General features: G+C 34.9%; 1 protein-coding gene across 4 annotated transcripts in view; it reads right to left on the minus strand.

The window, feature by feature from the left end:
• Nucleotides 1-21,383, minus strand: part of CD36 (CD36 molecule) — a 74,350-nt gene that overhangs the window by 33,510 nt on the left and 19,457 nt on the right. The window contains exons 1-2 of one of the 4 annotated variants that reach the window (XM_025378672.1): nt 1,559-1,658; nt 357-442 (exon numbers count right to left, since the gene is read on the minus strand). The exons of 2 other annotated variants lie outside the window; for them this stretch is intronic. The gene's annotated coding sequence lies outside the window, so the exon portion shown is untranslated. Of the gene's footprint in view, nt 1-356; nt 443-1,558; nt 1,864-21,383 lie in introns of those variants that run through there. One more of the 4 variants, XM_025378670.1, reaches the window with a different exon arrangement.

A 21,383-nucleotide genomic window follows, 5' to 3' on the forward strand; every position in this document is an offset into this window, starting at 1 on the left:
TATTTGCAAAACAGATTATAATGAAATGTGATCATATATGTATGAAATTAAAATATGCAAATGGAAAGACAGCCAATAGTTTAGAACAATGTTACTTGCAAGTTTTAGCCACATCTTGGGCCAGTGAACAAAAACATCTCCTGATTAGATCTGAGGATAGTTACAGAATTAACTATCTGATAGTTACAGAATTATCTTAAACTTTCCTTTTCAGAAAACACACAGGAAATACATACCTATGCAGGATTCAAATGTGTTGAAGTAAACAAGGTTAAAAAAATTCCCTAAGAGAAAAATAGGTTGGCAACTATAACTTCTGAGGTGAATTCCAAATTCAGTACACTCTGTGCAAGTACCTGCAATTGTAATTAATATTCTTCCCAGGCTAACCCATTATCTGATGGTTCTCTGTTTGGTTTATTGTTATGGTTCACTAATGAGCCTGGTAAATTAAAAGATTTCTACTTTATTTCTTATTTTCTTATAAACTCCAAAGGACCACTGGACTTTTTGTATAACAAACATTTTTAAATATTTCATTTTGGTTTCCTTGTGAACTAATATTTAAAGCAATGTTTTCTTAGCTTCAACACACATTACTGACTTAAAACTACACAGAAAAAGACTAAAAAGTACATGCAAATCTTTACAAAACAGGTTTGAATATGCTACTTGATTTCAGAAACTGGGATGTACTCTAGAGAATTTATGCCATTTATAGTTATTTATAATTTTAGTTAATATAATTAATTTGAGGCTTTTAGTTAATTCCTCCAAATTGATTTATACTTTACTTCAACTTGATATCATCATCTAATAATTCAGTACTATTTGTAATAAGCTTCCTGAATTGAAATAAACATTAATTTTGATTTATTTTTATTCTACTAATCTACACTGAATTAAATTTCAGATTATTTAAAAGTAATATACTTTGCTATTCCCAGTAGCAATGACAATATCTTTGTTCATTACAGAAAAGCACTTAAAAAGCACATATCCAAAATACACATTGCATTTGATCATGTAGAGCAAGTCAGGTACACCAAAAGTTGTGCAGTTCAGATTGAAAATTAAACAAGTTAATGACTCTGTAAACTGATAAGTAGTTAACAGTTGCATATTAGAGAACATGTTGACATAAGAGCTGTAAGTCATTTATAACATCTAACCTCATTATATTGGTCTGCATTATAATGATCTTCATCATTTAAACATCATGTATAAATAGCCTAAGTATAAAATGAAAGTTTTATAATAATCCAAATTGGATTGTAAATCACTTCAAATATCAACTTATACATACGATGTGAAATGCCATTGGGTATGGTTTTAATACTTTTTAAGCATAAAATATAGGAAGATTGATAACTTGAAAATAATGCAAACCTGATTTTTAGATAAAGCCTAGTGACTAAGCAAACAGTTACTACCTTTTTTCCTGTCCTTGTTATATAACTTCTTAGGAGTATTTATACAGTAGTGTCATCTCCCATCTTCTGGGTGATGGGAAAAATCCCTTAATCTTTTTTATTTAAAGAAAAATCATACAACTTACCTTTAAAATGGCTAAGACGGATTTTTCAATCAAATGCTCCAACATTTGGACAATTCTTAATAGGATCAAATGGTATTCTGCAGAAAAGTCCTACACTGCAGTCCTCATTACATAAATGTGTGAGAGTTTAAATATGCAACCACACCCCCCTCCCAAAAAAAAAAAAAAAAAAGCAAAAAAAAAGCACTCTACAATGTTAGATCCCAGTGTGTGGTTTGTTGCCAGAGGAACTGAAAGAAAAAAAAAAAATCCCCACATAGCACATTACTGATATGGCTAATAAGGGTCTATTTTTATGTTCTGGTGAAGACCCATTACCTATATCTGAGATATTCAGCATTACTTTTTTTTTTTTTTTTTTTTTTTTTTTGGCCATTTTCCATCCAACTAAGTCAGAGGCCAGAAAAACAAAGGGAACTCACTTGCTGAGCTTTCCCTAACATATTCTCAGAGGCTGAACTGAGACCGGGGGTGAAAAGAGTAAATTGAGAAGAATAATCATATTCTCACTTCCCTGTCTTGACTGAGCTTGTAAAACTTATTTCATTAAGTTTAAATTTAATGTACTTTTTATACAGTGTAATTCTGAAATACTGTGAGACTAATAATTTTGAAAACAATTGGAGACTGTCAATTAGCAAAGATGACAAACTGACTTTCAAAAAGGAAACAGCCTATTGTTCTAGCTGGGAATTCTTAACTGTTTATCATTTCTGTTAGTTTTGCAAAAACTTCATGATCACAGCACAGTCCTCCTACAAAAAATAAATTACTTAAATTTCTTCAACCGAAATATATCTAAGTAGAATTACTATTGAGGATAATCTTTTAATATAAAAAAGTACTTAAATCACTTCCATAAAAAGTATTATGTTGATATTGAATCAAAATAGAAAGCCTTGCACTTTGGGGAAAGAACCTTCACTATCAAGACCCTGTTCTCAGAATCATACAGGAAAACCTTTGCAGGGTTAACCCGGCATATATTTGATAGGATAGCTGGATAAATGCATTCAAACAGCCTTAGAAGTAAAGCAACCTAAGAATAACAGGCAGAAATATATTTAGTTCATTAGATCATATTTAAACCAGTCCTTATAGTTAGAATGCTCATGCTGTCTTTTCTGGGCATGTAAGGCACCCAATGAATCCTTTGATTTGCAAGTAGTGCTTCACAACTGAAAAAGAACCCCAAACACTCTTTCCTCCTCGAGCATTGTTTTTTTTTCCCGAGGAATTTTTTACTGACACATTTATCTAAAAAATAAGAAGTCATAAAAATATTGTAAGTCTATTACTTTGTTTTCAAGTCTCAGACCACTTAATTAGGATTAAGTAAAAATGACTGTATGCAATCTCTTTATAATGTATTCTTTCAGTTAGAAAAGAGTAACTCACAGAGATTTCATGAAACTTAAGAAGGTAATTCCCTTAAATAACTGTGACCTTTTTTCTTGGTGGCACGACATAAAATGGTAGTATAAAGACAAATATTATTTTGGTTAAGAATATTTTGTAGATAGCTATTTTGTATTTAGGCTACTTTGATATATTTATTTCTCAATCTTAATTCTTACGCATTCACACTCTAATATGACAATTCAGAAAGAGCTTACCAACACAAGGGTTCAGATAAGACCAATTTAAAAAAGCATATTTTAAACATAGCAAAAGACTAAAGTATAATGAAAATATGATCACAATCAGAGAAAGATATTTCAGAAAAAAATACATGCAAAATAGATGCCTAAGTTGACATTAAACTTACTTGGGTATTATTTAATCAGTAGCCTAATACCATTCAAATCTGCTGTCACTGGAGAGGAAACTGTCACAGAGTCCCATGAGTAGTCCAAAGAATCAAATTTACATTCCCAGAGACAGCTGTTAAGTGTTCAGTCCCATAGACAACAGTTCCTGAGTAGCTTAGCATACAAGACCCGAAAGCACATAGCTGAGTCAAATCTGCCACTGTGGATTTTGAGAAAAATATATACCTTAAACAATAACACAATAAAATGCTGTACCTATTTTAAAGAGTGTTGGGGTTTTCATTTTTTAAAAGACTGTGCACCCACTATATTATGAAGGGATGTGTTTTATGTGAGAATATACCTTTATGTAAATCCACTATAACACTAGATTAACTTATTAGAATGACAGGATATAATTTTCAATCTACTTCAGTCAGTTTAGACACAAATGTTTTTTTTTTTTTTTTGCGGGAGATCACATAGGGTTAGAAATCGGAAGGATGTAAGTTTAAATCCTCAGGCTACCGGGTCCTAGTTATATTGACTTGCAATTGGAAGTTAACTGCTTGTTCTTCTTTTTCCAGATTTATCGAGGTATGAATCATTTTGACATGTGTATACACTGTAAAATGATTGCCACAATCAAGTTAATTAAAATATTCATTGCTCTCATTTTCATAATCAAAGAATAGAGAAAACAATAAAAGAGTAATAATAAGAGCTGAGATGAGAAGTGTACAATACTTGACAGGAGCCTGAAAATTACTAGGCACTCAACCCTCCCCATTTCATCACCCCCACTTCCTACAAGCCTCCTCCCCTCTCCATTCTCTGCTTTATTTTCCACAGGTCACTTATCACCATCAAAGAAATTCTGCCAATTGACTTTTGCTTTTGTCCTGTCTTTGCACCTGCTAGAATGTTGTATTTTTGAGGAGGGGGATGCTTCTGTTTAATTCACCACTGAACCCCCATAGTGTAGAACAAGCCCATAGTTGGTAATAAGTTGAATAAACAGACACACACAAGACTATTATAACCATAATAACGGTTTACAAGTAGTGAGAATGAGTGGAAATGAGAAACTATTATGCTGCTTGTTCATACCATGGATATGCAATGGTTTGATTCGGATTAAGAACATCTGCTAGGAAAATGAATGGAATCTGAGTCTGAATTTGTAATTCATCACTTCCTAAGTATATGACTTATTGCTAACTACTTTAACCTCTCTTAAACATAGTAGAAATATCTCCCCCACAGAATTGCTGTAAAGATTAAAAGTGATAATATGAAGGATTTAGCACAGAGCCTGACACAGTTTTTGTTTAACAAATAATTGTTGCTGGGCTTGGTGGCTCACGTCTGTAATCCCAGCACTTTGGGAGGCCAAGGTGGGTGGATCACTTGAGTTCAGGAGTTCGAGACTAGCCTGCTAACATGGTGAAATCTTCTCTTTACTAAAAATACAAAAATTAGCCAGGTGTGTTGGCACATGCCTGTAATCCCAACTACTCAGGAGTCTGAGACAGGAAAATCACTTGAACCTGGGAAGCGGAGGTTGCAGTGAGCTGAGATTGCACCACTATACTCCAGCCTGGGCAATAGAGTGAGACTCTGCCTCACAAAACAAAAACAAAAACAACAACAAATAATTGCCATGGCCATCACTGGCTATTATGCACAATTTTATTTTAGAAAATGTATTAAGTATGGAGAGAAAGAAATATTGAAAATTATAGAAAAGTATAAAATGATCAATCCCCAATTATATTCCTCAGAAGTAACACACGTTGTGTGTTAACCTTCCCTCAGTAATTTTATAATTTTCTAAAGTATATTAGCCATTTTTATTTTATTTATTATATATTTATTTATTTATTTATTTGAGATGGAATCTCGCTCTGTTACCCAGGCTGGAGTGCAGTGGCGAGGTCTTGGCTCACTGCAAGCTCCACCTCCCGGGTTCACTCCATTCTCCTGTCTCAGCCTCCCAAGTAGCTGGGACTACAGGTGCCTGCCACCACACCCACCTAATTTTTTTGTATTTTTAGTAGAGACGGGATTTCACTGTGTTAGCCAGGATGGTCTCGATCTCCTGACTTCGTGATCCGACCGCCTCGGCCTCCCAAAGTGCTGGGATTACAGGCGTGAGCCATGATGTCCTGCTGCCATTTTTATTTTAAACATTTGTAACAATATCCTTTTCACCTTTTTTATTCCCATAAATTGCTTTGCCCCTTTCTTAATAATTAGTAGGAAAATAGTCTTCAGACATTTGACAAATTTTTTTTTATTTTGACAATTTTTACTTTTTTGTTTGTATGTGTAATTTACAGAAATGTTTACATTTTTATTCCATAAACTTTGAGTCATTTCCTGTTGAGGATTGTATTATGCTTTGAAAGCCTTTATCCACTTTGAGAATACAATAAATAAATAAATAAATAAATAAACTTTCATTTAGCATTGGTATAGTTAAAAAAAATCCTTTTAACAGTACTTTTGGATAAGCTGATTCATGGAATGTAACACTTGTGAAATAAAAGAGGAAGAGTACAGTAAGTTGAGTAACAAATATTGCAACATATTTGAGAAGCAAATGACAGATGCATGACAAGAGTTCTGGAAGAGGAATCACATGACCCACGTGATTCCTTTATTAGCAATAGGATTTGTGAACTAGGCAAGACATAAAAATCATTGTATTCCTGTTGTCCTTTCTTGTTAAATGGGATAACCTATAAAGTCTACTTACCTTTAAGCTGAAGATCAGATAGTAGATTTAAACTTCAAAATGTAAAGTTATATACAGACACAAGAAAATCTTATAGTAGTAGATACCATTTAAAAGAAAATTAAGTGATTTTTTTTTAACAGTTCAGCAAATGAAAAGAAGCATTTTAGTATAACTTGTATTGTAATTCTAGACTGAATGGGTGAACAAATTCTCATAAATTACGAAGATGATCATACAATAACACAGTTAACACATAATAGAAGCTCACTATCTGTCATGTGTGGAGCTAAGTATTTCACATTTATTACCTTGCTGACTAATCATCCCTCACTAGACTCTTTTTTTCTTTTTTGAGACGGAGTCTCACTGTCGCCCAGGCTGGAATGCAGTGGCGCCATCTCTGCTCACTGCAAGCTCCTCTTCCTGGGTTCACGCCATTCTCCTGCCTCAGCATCCCGAGTAGCTGGGACTACAGGTGCCCGCCACCATGCCCAGCTAATTTTTTGTATTTTTAGTAGAGATGGTTTTCACTGTGTTAGCCAGGGTGGTCTCGATCTGCTGACCTTGTGATCTGCCTGCCTCGGCCTCCTTGCTAGGCTCTTTAGATGACTAGCTGAGTTCACACAGCTATTATTTCGCAGAACAAGGGCTGTAACCCAAACAGACTGACTGAAGGACTTATACTCTTTTCTTAAAAGAAAAAAAAAAAAGGATACATTTATCCTTGATCAAAATCTAATTTTACATATTTTTCTCAAAATCTTTGCACAAGTTGAATAATTTTAACCTGATTATTACATTAAGAGCAAAACAATATCTAGACACAACAAACAATGAACTGTGAACATATGTCGGTGGCAATCAACAGAATTATTTTAGTTTAAATAAAACATAAAATTTCATTCTACCGACCTATGAACTATCTCATAACATTAGCTACCAATGTAAAACTAGGCAACATTTATCACTTTAGTCTTTAGGAAATACTAATCATGGAGATTTATACATACAAACATTTAGGCACATTTTACACACTTATGCTTATATATATGTAATATATGAACATTTTCAGTTGCTAGCTCATTACTTAAAGAAGTATTAAACTATTAGTATGTTCTAACTGCTTTGTAAGTTGACGAAGGACTTCACATGCAGTAATAAAAAAATCTATGTAATTTGAATATTAAATTGCAAAAGACAAGAGCATCATGTAATGCCAATGAAATGTTGAAAGACTGAAATGGAGATTTCTAATATCACCTTTAAAAGAAAATTCAAAAACATTATTAAAGGTGAAATTCTGAATATCAGAATAATTTTGTTTAGACTTAAATCACACGGACTAATGAATCAAAAGCCAGGATAAAAACAAACACACTCCATTAAAAGTAGAAAATCATCTTACCTATATGTTTAATAGAAGTCATGCTTGTAACATTAAAGAGAGCACTTCTGTATATGTAGATAGTTCTCATGTGGGCATGGCCAAATCAATATGCAAATTTTACAGGCCATCTGAAAATGTTGGCAGACCTAATTCTTACTAGAACAGTTTGCAAAAACAATTCTCTAAGTAGGAAAAAAAATTAGTCAACATTTAAATGATGGTAAGAAACATAAGGAAATGTCATGGTCAGCACAGTTAGGTAAATTGTGTTCATACAGTAGATAGGAAATTATTAGAGGAAAAACAGAAACATTTAGGTAAAAGAATAACTAGGTCTCAAAACATGGTGTGATGAAATAGCAGGAAAAAAATAATTCATAGGCAAAACGAGCATTTAGTTGATGAGTACCACATTGTTTAAACGTTGAGAAAAAAAAAATAGCTATTAATTAATTTGGAATTTTACCAGGCAGAAGGATAAAAAAATTCATTGTAATTAAGGGTACAACAAATTTTAGTTCTGAGAAATATTATGATAGCCCTGGACTAAAAAGGTAGTCCCTAAAGTGGAGTCTTAAAAATAAAATAAAATAAATAAGCTTGGGCATTAGCTTCCTAAAAGACTGAAATGCATATACAGACATGCATGTGTACACACACACAAATGTTTTCCAGGGACACAGAAGCATGCCTGATTACATTTTTTCTTAAAGCTTGTGGGGTGAAGTTTCTAAGAAGCATACAGAAATAACTTTAAAAAAACACAGGAAATAATACATCTCTGATACCTTGGTTTTTTTTTTTTTGGTTTTTTTTTTTTTGTTTTTTTTTTGTTTTTTTTTAAATAGAGAAGTGATCATTCTGCCCTGAGACTTCACAGAATTATTTGGCACAAACCGCGCAGTTGAGTGGCACAGCAGCTTCTGCTAATAGTTTCAAAGGAATGTAAAACAATCTATCAACTCCTATAGTGAAACCATAACATCATTTTCCAGGTTGGTTCTCAGAAACCTTAAGGGAAGGTTTTGCTCTTGGACAAGCTTCAGTTTTCTGAGTTCTAAGAAACCAACAAGTTTAGTTTGGAGTGCTACTTCTCAAATGAATCTGTTCTAGTAACTTGACACATATTCTTAAGATTTCTAAGCATCTATAGAATTAACAGTGGGAACATCTTACACTAAATGCATTTTTGGTTTTAACAAAGCCTTATATATTACTTTGTAAAAAAAACACATATATGTGTGTTTTGTACATTGTTAATATATATCATTTATGTATATATGTAAAATATATATAAAACTTCCAGAAATGTTTTTTCTGGAAATGTTATGAATTATTTAAATCACTTTGTTTTATATCATGTTTACATGAGTATATTCTAGAAAATATTAGAATTCAGACAGTGAAAAGTGGCAGACTATCATAATACATGAGACAAATATCTTAGAAATTCAGAATCATCCTAAAACATTGAAATCCTTCAACTGTCCTGTATGTGTCTTTGTGATAGCTGGTTATCTTCTTGAATTAAAAAAAAAAAACATTGCAAACTTATCAGCAGTAAAGCCTTCCCTTTGGAATTTCCACATTTAAATTTTGAATAATAGAGAGGTCTGACTTACCCCTTAAACTTCATTTTAGCCCTGACACTTAAGTAGCAGCATTTAAAGTTTGCTTCACATTATGGAGCAATTACAATGGATTTGATAAAATACTTCATCTCGTGGTTATGCAGAAAGAAACCTTTCATCCTTCTAACTTTCCTAGGTAGGTTTAGTTATGAGCCCTGTCTTTATGAAAGTGTCTCTCCTCTTTATTGTTCTCCAGCAAACAAGGAAGGACTCAAAACATGTATACTGTGATCATCCCATTTCAGATTCTGAATGTCACTTTTCTTTTGTATTCTGGGGTTGTGAATTAAGTAAACAATATTAGGTATGGAATCTTAATTGCTGCAGAATGTCACTCTCAAAAGACACCACTAGCCCTGCTACTTTTGCACTGCTCATTTTGTACTTAGATCCTCAGAGACTTCTTGGACATGACGTTTTGTTGGCTTTTGGAGCCCGAGGTCTTTCAGCTGTGGTATGTTGGTATGCAAACTGTCCTGTTCTACAGTGCCCCAGCTCATGGGTAAAGATAACAAATCTGAATTGAAATGTTTATGTTTCCTATGTTTTGGCATACTCTGCAATACTCCTTTTGTTAACCACATTGTGCTTTCGTGTTCAGAGTGAATACGCTAAGCATATTTATTTTCCCAAGCTGCATTTACAAGGCTTGGAGTGGCATCCTCCATGTATTCCAAGGACTAAAAACATTTTCTGGACATGATCCAAGATAATTGCTAGGCCTGTTTTCCTCTCATTTTCAACAACCCCTCTGGGAAAATTGGGTAATCACAATAGGCAGGAAGAAAGGAGCCTGCAGTGAACAAAAATTTGAGGTGAAATAAATCTATAAAAACATGGAAACCACAACATTTCTGGAATCCCAAATTAAAAGCATCAAGTATTTCCTATGCTATAGAAAAGTACATCCCAAGATTGGTTTGTATAAGCTTTCAGTATAGACTTTTCTCTTAATTTTTTCTTCTTTGATTATCCTACATTTGTCTGTTCTGGTTGATTTTTGGCTATTTGATATATCATTTTTATCTTAATTTTCTTTCAAAATGGTCCCTGGTTTTAGGTATGTAAATTTGTAACTGTCTCCAAATCAACTTCATACAATTCCACAAAGAAAAACACAAATATCTCTAAATTAGAAGAAACGGTAGGTTCATTAGCTCTTCTCCTTTTATGAATGTGCTCATTTTATCCACTTAACAGATCCTTGCTTTGATGGCCATACCACCCCAATGACAGTTTGACACACAATAAGGGGTCTTCAAATATCATCAAAAAATATTTCCGAAACTAAACCTTATTCTGCCACTTAGTCTCCTAACCTCACATTTAGCACCTTAATATTAAATATTTTGACTTTTCAAACTATTAAAATTCAAAAAATGAAGATGAAATTTGTGCTATTTACTAATTTTTCCCTTGCTTATCTGCCATGTCATCTAGGTTAGGGGAAAAATAAAAGAAATATAGCAGTGATTTTCTTTTTAAGTCTTTGATGCAAATTAATTACCTAGAAAACTTCTTTTCATGATATCAAAAAAAAAAAAAAAAAAAAGGCTGCTATTGAATATATCAGTCTCCAGACAATCTTCATCCCATCCTAGGTGAATAAAATTTAACTAATAGGCAATGTCTATTTTAGAGTAATCCAATACATGAGTGTTAAGGTGTATGTTGAGGGATTTCCTTCTATTTGTACACATGAAGCACAATGAATAAATCTGACAAAATTCAGCCATCTCAGTTAACTGAATTATAGCCTCTAAGGGCTAATTCAGTATGCTTAAGCATTTTCCAGAGAAAAGAAAGCAACATTTCAAGACTTCACAACTCCAGATCTATAATTCATCTTGTGTAGTGAGAAGTACCTTCCTCAAGGCGTTCCAGAAAGTCTTGGCTGGCTAGTTTCCAGAGATGCCCTCTAACTCTAAGTTCGGGGGAAGGATTCAAAAGTTTCTCCATATGTTGATGTGGAGCTATTAATGTGGTATTGCCTCTAAAAATGTCAAGGTACTATTTAATATTCTCATTTAATTAAACAGCGAGTGTTATAGGAACATACATTTCCCCATCACTCAGGAAAATGTGCTCCTTTGTTGAACAGCAGTGGGAATTGATTTTGCTATCATCATCTATTCTCTATTCTAATCCCCAGTGCTTATGTATAAGGAGGAGGAAGCCTAGAGCTGTGCTGCTGGAGGCCCTCTTACAACCTCAAGGAAAGCCAGCCTGTGTCAAACCTACCATCCACATAAGGAGAGAGCAGAGAAAGTTAAAAAGAGCCAGCAATCTGATCCACCTGTGCTGGAAGAGTGCTAACACTGGAGTTTTCAATGATGTGGGCAAACCTGTCCTCCTATTGATTCAGCTAATTTAGGTTTGTGAAAGGAAAATAAATCTTGGGACCCCAAAATCACTAAGCTAAAAGGAAAAGTCAATCTAGGAACTGCTTAGGGCAAACCTGCCTTGCATTCTATTCAAAGTCACTCCTCTGCTCACCGAGATAAAAGCATAGCTGATTGCCTTCTTTGGAGAAGCTAATCGGAAACTCAAAAGAGTGCAACCATTTGTCTCTTATCTACCTATGACCTGGGACCCCCTCTCCACTTTGAGTTCTCCTGTGTTTGCTTTGTGTTGTCCCACCTTTCCAGACTGAACCAGTGTTCATCTTACATATGTTGATTGATGTCTCAGGTCTCCCTGAAATGCATAAAACCAAACTGTGCTCTGACCACTGTCGGCACATGTCGTCAGGACCTCCTCAGGCTGTGTCATGGGCGTGTGTCCTCAACCTTGGCAAAATAAACTTTCTAAATTAACTGGGATCTGTCCCAGGTATTTGGGGTTCGCAGGTTGAAAGCACCCAAACTGATACCTTGTGATTCTATTTAAAACATAGGCATTAGATCACAGGTATTTTTAATAAACTAAAACACTTAAACTTCTAGCTCATAAGTGCAGTCAAGAAACATGGCTTAACCAGTAGGTCTCTTAAAGGAAGAGAAAAAAGATGTTTCTGCAACATGGTTTTCTACACTCTATGTAACAAATATAGATATTAATATAACATGAAGCACATATAACATACCATGTGACTATATTTTACTCATTTATACAGCTTTAGAATATTTTAGTGTTCCACTTATACAAAGGATTCCAAAATAGCTCAGTTCATCATTTGTTCATTCATAAGTAGCAAGAGAGTAGGTCACAATGAAACTCCCTATAACATATTACCACGGATCATGCTGGTAGTGTTTAGCATAACATCCCAGAGTTTTAAATAGTGCCTGATACATAATAGGTGCTCAAATGTTTTTTTAATTGATTCTGAATAAACTATAACTCTAGGTATCACAGCATAGATTTTTAAAAGGCATGCATGTATATGTTAAATACCTTTGTAGGAGAAGAGGTACTTTTATTTATCCAATATCTGATCAAGTCTAAATGCACTGATGATTTTCCAGATGTGCATTTTTTATGTGTAATAGACACCACGCATGTAATGGAATAAAGAACAGATGTACTCTTTTCCAAGCAAAAATCTCAATGTAGTAAACAGGTAAATAGATTGATTATTTCACATTAGAAAATATTCTTATGAAGGGCTTTAATTCTTCCCTTTCACAGGTATTTATAAACTATAATACAAGAATGAATGACGTACTTCTACACAATGAGCTTTTCCCAAATATTTTAAATGATGCAATGTACCAATTGTGTTTATGTATCCATTGGCAGAAACAGACATATTAAAATAAAGTTTTGCAAAATTTATTAAAATAATTCAGTCACACCAAAAAGCATGATTAAACATCAAATGTGTATCATTAAATAGTTGTATTGTTTTGCTTTTGCCTGTTGAAAATCCTTTCCAAGTCTTCTGAATATTTGTACTCTACCACCGAATTTTTTTACATGCCAAACTACTATCTCCTTAAAGGCTAACACACATGATCCCTTGATAAGAGTTTGGTTCCTTTGGGTTGTTGAGTGTTCTGGACTGCTCATTTATTCTGTTAGAGAGTAGTGGGTCTGTAGTTCAATTTAAAAAAAGCCCCTCTGTTAAGGGAGGAGTTCAATATGATGTGCTAACTGGAGGCTTAAACAAGGACCTCTGGGAATTGGGTTTTCTGTTCCAATGAGAATTAATTCCAATAAAATAATCTAAGTTCTGTCTTTGTACCTGTTGCCATCTGTGAGATGAGACATATCATCCACTGGGGCATAGCCTAGTTGTACTGATGTACTACAGGATTCAAAAATAATTTCATCATTTGCAGAATTACATGGCAATAGATAAAATATAAAGAAAAATTTAAAATATAATCAAATGTAGCATTCTCCTGTAAAAACCCGAGTCAGACTGATTCTTTCAATCTCAAGAGAACCTTTAATATGATGAAGTCTTAAATATCAAAACAAAATGCATAAATGCCAAAACCCAGAAGTAAAGGACAGAAAATAGAATCTTGTAATAGTCTGTCTCAGGAGGGAATCCTGGCTCTACTTCTGCTATTGACTGTGATAAAAACAAAAGTTGGAATCAATAGGGAGATAAGATGAATGCAATACTTACATATGAAGAGGTACAGAGAAGACTGTAGTTTATATAGAGAGTAAAACAATAGAACCTGTTACTAAAATCTAAAAGCATGACTAAAATCAGAACGGGCAAAATTGTTGTAAATGTACTACAGGGAACAAATACTCAAACAAAGGATGAGAATATGTTCCCTAATGTCTTTCCCATGATTGCAAAAATGTGCTTTTTAAGTAAATTGGTTTTCTAATACATTTGTGTATCAGATTACATGGTATATTATTTAAGACATAAGATTTTAAAAATACATAATACTGTAAAATCTCTTACACTTATATATGAATAAAGAGTTTGTAATGTAAAACAAAATTATTAAATTATACTATATATACATAAATTTATCTATTAATTGAAGTATTAAAGTTAAATTTGCAGAGCATTTTTATTGGCACATAGATAATAGACTGTACTAGTTTTATTTTCTCATGCTCTTCATATAGTACAAATTACAAATCACATACTGTAGATTTAAGCTAAGGCAACGGCCTGGTAACCGGCAGACAGTATAAATTTGAAATCTAAAAATACATTCAGAATTTAAGCTTCATTTTCATGTAGTTCTAGACCATTATAAATCATAATTTATTATTTTCAAAATTTGATAAATATTTAGCTCAATAGTGTAAATAATATAAATACTAGTATGATAGAAGAACTTATCTGAATATTCTTACCAGCAAAATATGGAGATTTGCCACAATGCCAGCTAAGTTAGTTTTGCAGTCACTGATAAATTGGGTTGCCATAGCAAGCCCATAGTCACTGAGTTTCTAAGCAACCTGAGACTCCACACACTGCAGATAGTTAGGAGTCCACTGATCTTTCATCATCCCTTAAGGAAAAATATAAAAATTTGTGGTACCAAACTCAATAGCAGATCCCCTGATTACCCAAGAGAGCAGTGATCTCCATGAAATACCCCTCTGTATTGATACTCATTTAATTTATTGAATAATAATATTTGTCCTGGGGAATTATTGGATTATTCACAGTGCTAAGTGGATGAAATTAGTTACAGAAAATGGTCAGTCCCTGGTGTGTATTGGGCAGACAAATATTTGTTGAATCAATGAACAAAATGCGATATATCATCCAACTATTTAGAGACAGTCATTTACATAATACTAGCCTTCATAAATTCCTTGCCTTTTAATATAAACACATATCTGTTTAGTAGCATTACTGTATAGTACATCACTTCAATTTCTTTGTTTCTAATTATTGTAGCATAGGTAATATGGGTAATTGTAAATCAGTAATTCCTTGAGGTCTTCTGTTGAAATATTTAATCGCAGCTTGTCTATAATACTGAATACTTGAGTCACAATACTAGCCATCCAGATGACAAATAGAATTACATAGATCTGAAGTACAAGCAAGGTTATGATTTTTTGAATGAGCATGCAGTAGCATTTCCTGTGTCTGTCTATAAACACCGTCTTCAGTCCCTTATCTTCACACAATGCCCACTGCGGCAAACCATGACCTCTTGTACTCTCTTTCAATACATCAGACTCAGTTTCCAACTGTTTTAGATAATCACAACAAAGTTAAGGCATATAATTTGTTTCTATAGAACAATGTATCACAATACAAGTCCAAATAAAATGTAACCAATAGAAATAATCATGTGTGACCAGCAAAACAATTACACCTGTAATCTGTCAAATTTTAGCTAGTTCCAGTACCCCCCATTTTTCTATATTTCACAGTATCATTCTGTGTAGCTAATTCTTACCATGGAAAACATGTTAGAAATTGTTTGCAAATTGAAAACTGTCTTTAATGGTTAATTTTTTAAAACACTACTTCATATATCCTATTGGCTGTTGTATCCAAGATTCACTAGCCCAAGCCAATCCAATCCAAGGACTAAATTCTCTAACCTGAAAGTAAAATAAATGTTCAAAGTCACCTCTCGAACAAGTCACAGTAGTCACTGTTGACCATGCCAGGAATGCCAGCAGCAGAGACTGCTTGTGACCTCTCCTTGTCACTATTAAACATCAAAAGCAGGGGAGGATTCTGCTTGCTCCAACATTGAGAAGTCAACCGCTCTGTCTTACAATATAAGATCATCTAAATTTTTATAATCATATTCATTATAATACATCTTTGGCTAAAAAATGACTATTTATAACTTAACAGTCTTCCTAGGATATACTAGGAAGTCTATCCTAGTATTGTATTATTGTATTTTTGGTAGAGACAGGAGACAGGGTTTTGCCAGGTTTTCCAGGCTGGTCTCGAACCCCTGGCCTCAAAGTGCTGTGATTACCATGCCTGGCAGCATATATGTATTCCTAAGGGTAAAAGATAGCTGCACACGAATTTGCCCTATTAAGATAGTCCTCCACTGTTGTATGCATATAAGCATATGTGTGTTGAAGCGCTTACATTATTTCAAATATTTTTGAATGTCCTCTTACCACTTGTTAACATAATAATTACTGAGAACTCATAGTAAAAGTCATTTGACCCACTCCCTTTACTTTCTTTTAGATACAACTTCTTATCTAAAAGTTAGAAACAGGCTGCCTAAATGCCTACAATACCATAAATTCTACTCCCTGATAGAAGAGAGAGAAATGCAAATATCTATTAAACTGGACAAGAACAAAGCAAAAGTCAGAACAAAGTAGGAAATTTTAAGTATTGCAAGCAAAGTGTGAAATCTTACATATTTCAATTAAGTAACTGTACTGTAATTACACAGGCATAATTACCGTTAGAAGTCCGACGAAAGAGCGCAAGGCCAGAAATGTTAATGCACTTTCAGAATGCTAGTTGGGAAGACCAGGGAATTAACACCGAAGACTCTGGTTGTGTTTGCCCCAAGTGCTGGGTCAAATCACTGCTGTATATCAGTCAGTCCCACCTCCTAGTGTCCAAGAATGGCTGTGGAATTTTGATTGACACTCCTGTGAGACAGTGGTATTCCTAAACCAAAGTAAATCCTGCAAGCAGTGTTTGTTAACCTCTCCAACTTTGAAAATCAGCGCTCTTCACCCTGGTTCTTTCCTTTAAAAAAAGAAACAATTATTCTGTGACGTCTAAAAGCACACAGAAGCAGTCCCCTCTCCAGGGATATTCCTTCTTTCTCATAGCAATTCCCTTGATTCATTCCATCCTGTGTCTTTGTTAGAGGACTTTACAGTCCTCCTAGGAACCACATAACAACATGTATACTGGTCTGGGAGAAGAAACAAAGCATCAGTGAATATTCCAGTTTGTGGAAAGTTGGGGATGAGGGCAACCTTGGGCAGGGCCCTGCAAGACTAACAAGTTCAGGCTTATAATAGCTGTTTTTTTGCAACATGAAAGAATTAAGCAATATTTGATGGGTACAATGTTATATATGCAACACAAATCAAACAAAAATAAATGCACCCCCAAAATAAGTATTAATTACAGTGTACGCTAAATGAGACCAGAAATCTGGCTTTTTCCCAGAACACTTAAGGCAGTCATTCTCTGAGAATATTGATAACATACATCCTCATACACTCACATACTGAATTAATATTTATCACATGGTCACTGTGTGCTCAGAACTCTGCCACAAAGTGGAAGAAAACATGACCCTTACTGTGAGGATCTCTATAATGTACTTCAAATACTTTGATACATATTATTGTGTATATATGAGAGTTTGGTACTTTTAGTCGACTTTCATGAAGTGGACAGTTACCCTGGTTGAGAACATTCAGTCTAGAGCTGGTCCTTAGCCTTTAGTAGAAGTCCAAAATTTAGTTAATTTTTATCTCTTTAGAACAGAAGATTGGCGTAATAAATACTAACAGTGAGATTTTCAATAGAGAAATTAATGATTTATGAACTGGCTAGAAATATTACTAGTTAAGTCTCTACTTTTACTAACAGAATAAAAAAAAAAATCTACCAAGGACTGTTGTCCAAAGTTTAGGTCAGAGATTGCCTGTTGTCTAGCTATAGATTTTAGAGCATTCTTGGTTTTTGAAGTTACCAGTATTTACCAAGACAACTCAATAGTGCTGTCTGTCTAAATTGGCCTAGGTAATTAAGCGTTGCTAGGTAGTTTCAAGGAGTTCACATTCTAGAGATGCAGCTTATACACAGAGGACAATTCTTTATGTAAATGCATGGGTAGAAGACCACAAAGTCTCCAGCACTAATAGGAAATGCACATTTGTTCAGATATAAATAGCTGTGACTCACAGTTTAAGGAACTTTCCCCTACTTCTGTGTAGAACACATTTCTCGTCTTTCCTTTCTTATTTTCTCACCACAGATATCTAGATATCTAGTCCTGATCATTTAACAAATGAGGGTTCAGAGACCCCCAGAGTTACAAACACTTGTTCTAATCATCCTAATGATTATTTTAAAAAATGTAACTAGAATATTGCTTTGTTTCACTCCTTTTTCTATTTCCACTTGTTATCTCTTTTTAACATCTTTCTCCAAGTTCTGCTGTAATGTTTGATACAGTAATTGCTTTAATTTTTGGTGTATGCCATTATTCTTCTTTGTTCTCCTTCAGCAATGCTAGTGATGTAGGATTTTTCTTCTTGGTCACTTTGCAAGCCGGGGACCCTCTGCCAGCCATGCCCCACCTGGGCCTTTCTTGGCCACACTGGCGTGTCTCAGCTTATACCAGCATTCATCATTTCCTGAGCTCTTATCTCATGCCCAAGAAGAATGAGGATATGGTGAATATTGGACAGTGAGGAGGACAGAGAATAATTTTATTGAGTGATGTAACAGGTTTCAGCAGAGAGGAGATGCAAGGGTGGTCCCCCTACCTGAAGGTGGGAAAGTCCCCCATGTGACTGGGTCTGGGGCCTTTTATGGACTCCGAATGGGGAGTGTGTGCTGATTGTGAAAAAGATTAAAGCAAAGACACCACTCAAAGGTGGGCATGACAGTGTAGAAAAACCAATTTGGAAAGGGAAGGTATTTGTAAAATAGGTGAAGGGTGGGGATCAATCAGAGGAAAGCATGCCAAACAGGAAGAAAAGTTCTCAATCTAGTCTGAGGATTTAACTTGTAGTGTGGCTTTCAGACTTTAAACTGTCTTCAGCTGGAGGTGGGATTTCAGCGGGGACCCGCCGCTATCTGCCTAGGCATTTGGCTGTCTCTTGCCACTCTCACTAGTTAACTTAATATTAAGCTCCTGGATAACCAGAATAATATATACCTCTTTTTCATTTCCATACACTGTTACTAGTGCCCTGTTACTAGTATTAATTTTTAAACTTATTTTGATTCTCTAGTGTTCTTTGGATTTTTTAAATGACCTTTAAATTATTTAAATTATGAAACATAATACCTTATTTTTGTTCTAATACATTTATTTATTTCTTCCCTCACATGTGAGACAACTTGAAAAATTCTATCAAAGGATACGGAAGGGGACAAATATTTATTCAGCTATTAGCATGAGTCAGCTATCATGTTAAAGGCTTCCATGTACTATTTGTCCCAAAGCATTCTATAAATTATTGCTAGTCACATGTTTACAGATGAGATAACACAAGAAAATTTTGGGAAAATTAGACCAATGTAAACATGCCCAGAATATGGGCATCCTCTGTAGATATTGGAAGTTTGGTTTCAGACTGCTATAGTAAAGTGAATATCACAATAAACTTGAGTCACACAAATTTTGTTTCCCACTGCATAAGAAAGTATGGTTACCCTATACTGTAGTCTATTAAGTGTGCCATACCATTAAAAAATGTACATCCTTTAATTTTAAAATACCTATTGCTAAAAAAAAAATGCTAACAATTATAATAATCTTTTTGCTGGTAGAGAATCTTGCCTGGATATTGATGGCTACTGACTGATCCAGGTGGCGGTTGCTGAAGGTCAGGGTTGCTGTGGCAATTTCTTAAAATGAGACATTAAAGTTTGCCGCATCACTTGGAAAAATCATTTGACTTTCCTATAGCATGCGATGCTGTTTTGATAGCATTATACCCAAAGTAGAACTTCTTTTAAAACTGGAACAATCCTCTCAAACACTACCACTGCTTCATCAACCAACTTTATGTAATATTCTATATTCTGTGTTGTCATGTGTGGTGTTATGATATATATTTGTTTTTGTCCACCTTTTGTGGTTCATAATTCCCATAGCCCTAGTTACAGACTTTTTGTTATCATGTATATCAGGCCTCAGAAAGCAGAATCTCCCTCCAGCCCTCCTTTCACTTGCCCCAAGGCAGGACACTAATCTTTCCCCTCCCTTCTGATTGTTAGTCTCAAGACTCCCCAGAGAGGGTCCCACTCTATATCCTGGGGGAAGGAATGCTGAAGTCAGGAAGCTTCCATAAAAACTCAAGAGGACTGGGTTTGGTGAGCTTCTGAATAGCTAAATGCTTGAAGGTTCCTAGGAGGTGGCATGCCAGGAAGGGCATGGAAGCTCCGCATACCTTCCCCCATACCTTGCCCGATCCATCTCTTCATTTGTAAGCTCCACACACCTTCCCCCATACCTTGCCCCATCCATCTCTTCATTTGCATCCTTTATAATAAACCGGTAAACATAAATGTTTCCCTGACTTCTGTGAGCTGCTTCAAGCAAATTAATCAAACCCAAAGAGAGGGTAATGAGAACCCCAGTTCGAAGCTGGTTGGTATTCCTGGAGGCTTGGACTTGTGACTAGTGTTGAAAGAAGGGGGCAGTCTTGGGGACGAAGCTCCCAACCTGTAGGATGTAAATATTTCCATGTAGGTAGTACCGCAACTGAGTTGGAGGACATCCAACTGGTGTTCGCTGCTTGGTGTGTGTGGAAAACCCCCACACTTTTGTAATGATTGCTGTGGCATGAGGCAGAGGAAAAACATGGTTTAGAGAGTTTTTCCCTACACATCATGTCAACAGTGTTCATAGCATCTTCACCGGAGATTTCATCTTAAAAACAAAACAAAACAAAACAAAAAACAAAACCCAAAACAAAACATTTTCTTTACTCAATTAAAAAAGCAACTTCTCCTTCACTGAAGTTTTATCATGAGATTCCACCAATGCAGTTACATCTTCAGGCTTCACTTCTAATTCTAGTTTTCTTGCTATTTTCACCACATCTATAGTTGTTTCCTTCTCTGAAGTCTTGTAACCCTCAGTCATCCATGATGGTTGCAATCAACTTCTTCCAAACTCCTATTGACGTTGATATTTCAACCTTTCCTATGAATCACAAATACTATCAATGGCATCTGGAATGGTGAATTACTTTCAGTTGGTTTTCAATTTACTTTGTCCAGATCCATCATATGAATTACTATCCTTGGAAATTATAGTTTTTTGTTTTTTTTTCCCGTTTTGAGACAGAGTCTCACTCTATCACCCAGGCTGGAGTGCAGTGGTGCGAAATTGGCTTACTGCAACCTCTGCCATCTGAGTTCAAGCAATTCTCCTGCCTCAGCCTCTTGAGTAGCTGGGACTACAGGTGTGTACCACCATGCCCAGCTAATTTTTGTGTTTTTAGTAGAGACAGAGTTTCATAATGTTGGCCAGGCTAGTCTTAAACTCCTGACCTCAAGTGACTGCCAGCCTCCTAGTTCTTAAGAAATAAGTCTTGAAAGTCAAATGACTCTGATCTCTGGGCTACAAAACGGATCTTGTGTTAGCAGGCATGAAAACAACATTAATCTCATTGGACATACCCATCAAAGCTCTCAGATGACCAGCTGCATTGTTAATCATCAGTTGTATTTTGA

Source organism: Theropithecus gelada, chromosome 3 (genome assembly GCF_003255815.1).
Source record: "Theropithecus gelada isolate Dixy chromosome 3, Tgel_1.0, whole genome shotgun sequence".
NCBI lineage: Eukaryota > Metazoa > Chordata > Mammalia > Primates > Cercopithecidae > Theropithecus > Theropithecus gelada.